The sequence below is a fragment of the Penaeus japonicus genome, unplaced genomic scaffold, assembly GCF_977035675.1.
Source record: "Penaeus japonicus unplaced genomic scaffold, GWHDUDI00000001_assembly GWHDUDI00000015, whole genome shotgun sequence".
NCBI lineage: Eukaryota > Metazoa > Arthropoda > Malacostraca > Decapoda > Penaeidae > Penaeus > Penaeus japonicus.
In genome coordinates this window covers 12,824,647-12,827,146 of record NW_028234417.1, presented here as the reverse complement: position 1 = coordinate 12,827,146, position 2,500 = coordinate 12,824,647, and the positions used below count along the sequence as shown (strand labels likewise).

The 2,500-nt window shown below is 38.7% G+C and overlaps 1 protein-coding gene across 1 annotated transcript in view; it reads left to right on the top strand.

Annotated features, from left to right (window-relative positions):
* Positions 1-1,917: 1,917 nt before the first annotated feature.
* The window catches only part of LOC122247562 (voltage-dependent anion-selective channel), a 19,579-nt gene continuing 18,996 nt past the window's right edge, over positions 1,918-2,500 (top strand). The window contains exon 1 of the mRNA XM_086544503.1: positions 1,918-2,007. The gene's annotated coding sequence lies outside the window, so the exon portion shown is untranslated. The remainder of the gene's footprint in view (positions 2,008-2,500) is intronic.

Sequence of the window (2,500 nt, the reverse complement as noted above, 5' to 3'; positions counted from 1 at the left end):
TTTTACTGCATTTTTCACTCACACATATTTGTATGTATGTATGTGTTTGTTTGTGTGTCTATGTATATGTCGATGTATATATACAAATAGATTATATGTAAATATATATATATATATATATATATATATATATATATATATATATATATATATATGCATGCGTGTGTGTGTGTGTATATATATATATATATATATATATATATATATATATATATATATATATATATATATATATATACATATATATATACATATTGTTCGTGCAATCGGCAAGAATGCATGGAAGCAATCATTGATCATAAATCATATTTAATCTGTATGTCTCAAATGCGATGAAGACATTGCATCATCACTACCGGCCATACGCATTCATCAACTCATCTGCATTGTTACCATCCACCTTAGTTTCTCGGCACATATTTGTAAGAAAAAAGTGGCTATGAATGAAAATTTGATGATGATTCACAGCAAGGCTGAGGCCTCGCGCACGATGACGTAAGGTGACGTCACCGGACACTCAGCCAATCAATATCGAGACATCGTGGCGCTACTTTGGGAAAAGCCAAAGTTAAATTTAGAAGTGCCTTTTGCAATTTTAGAACGAGATAAAACCGTGAAAATCAAATAACTAAATATATTCAATGGGATTTCGCAGATTGTTACATTTACCCTGTGAGGATAACTGCGGCACCAATGCAGTGCCACTTGAACGCAACCGATAGCGAGAGAGGGTGTGGTGCCCCGCCAGATGAATCACACACCTCTTCAGGCTCAGCGAAGGGTAGATATGGAAACGAACAAGACTTAGAACAAGTTATCGAAGTAACAATGCTATGATTGGAAGCTAGGCACAAACAGAGAGGAAAAAGGACTGTCAGCAAATGGTACAAAAATATATCAATTCAGTTAATTCATCCTACACTTCACTAAAGCAGAGAGGAAAAAAGAGAGAGGCCATTAGGTCACCACTTCATCTAATTCATTAACAAGATCTGCTACATTACTTTACTCTCTACTTTCTACCACTCTCCTTTCTCTCTCTCCCTATCTCTCTCTCTCTTTCTCTCTCATTCTCTCTCTCTCTCTCTCATTCTCTCTCTCTCTCTCTCTCTCTCTCTCTCTCTCTCTCTCTCTCTCTCTCTCTCTCTCTCTCTCTCTCTCTCTCTCTCTCTCTCTCTCTCTCTCTCTCTCTCTCTCTCTCTCTCTCTCTCCTTCTCTCTCTCTCTCTCTCTCTCTCTCTCTCTCTCTCTCTCTCTCTCTCTCTCTCTCTGTGTGTGTGTGTGTGTGTGAATGTATGGTTGGAATGTATGGATGGATATTGCTAAGTGGTTTATATAGCACAGTACCCAGATAAGCGAAGTATTTCAACGCACCCGAAATCATCTGCCTATCATGAAACTTCTCATGCCATCATATTTTCTTATCTGTCACTTCCGAACGTCATTTTCCCAACCTCTTATACTCTTGGTCATAGTGAGAGTGTGTGTATGTGCAGAGGAGCATGTATGAGTGTCATAGGTTTCCCAATCGTATTTACGCCTGTCATTTCGTATTCATACACATTTCCCAATATATGAGCATTTGCATAAAGCTTTGATAAACACCCCCATTCCGATGATTTGTACATTTCATAATTACCGTCAATATCCTCACGAAAAATATGTTTCTATGCACCAGGGCAAAACAGAAAAACAAACAAGCAACACTGCAATGAAAACAAAGTGATTTTACACCATTACCACACGATTAAAACAAAAACATTTCACATAGAACGAGACAACAACAAAAAAACAACCTCTTAAGCAACAAAACAAACTGAGCAACGAGCCAGGCGACATTGCATCATGCTTTTCCCACTAAGTCATCCTCAGCACAAGGTCTTCCCAACAGGCTGGAGTCTCATCTCTCTCCTCACACTTCAGCTTCGCTCACTCTCCTGCACACTTGCCGGCGGGAAGGCGACACTCTCACACTCGTATTTTCATCTCTTCCTCAGCGTTTGTAATAGTTAGTTATTCTTACTTAGTTATTGTTATTATGATATTGTCATGAGGGCTTTGTTAACTCTTTGTCGATGCGTAATTTCTTGTTATACGGAAGTTCGCGTTGTTATTCTCAACTGATATTTTCGAATCTGATGGTTTGTGTCGGGAAACCGTTTGGAATCGATGTTGCTCCTTTGCGGTATCGGTTATTTTGTAAGTCGGGTATCCTTATTTATTCATTTATTCATATATCTATCAAATCACCTAGATAGGGATTAATGGGAAGAGGTAAAGCGAAGTGAGAGGAGGAGGAGGAGGAGAAGAAGAAGCAGAATAAGAAGAGTAAAAGATAATTATCTGACTTTTTTAGGCTTCTCTCGGAGATCCCCCGCAGCTCCGATTCTCCCCATGGGCCACACTGTCATGAGTTTTATATCCATGGATGTCATGAGTATCCACGTGTTTAATGAACATCCATGTGTGTCATGAGTTCTATATCCATATGTGCCATGAAT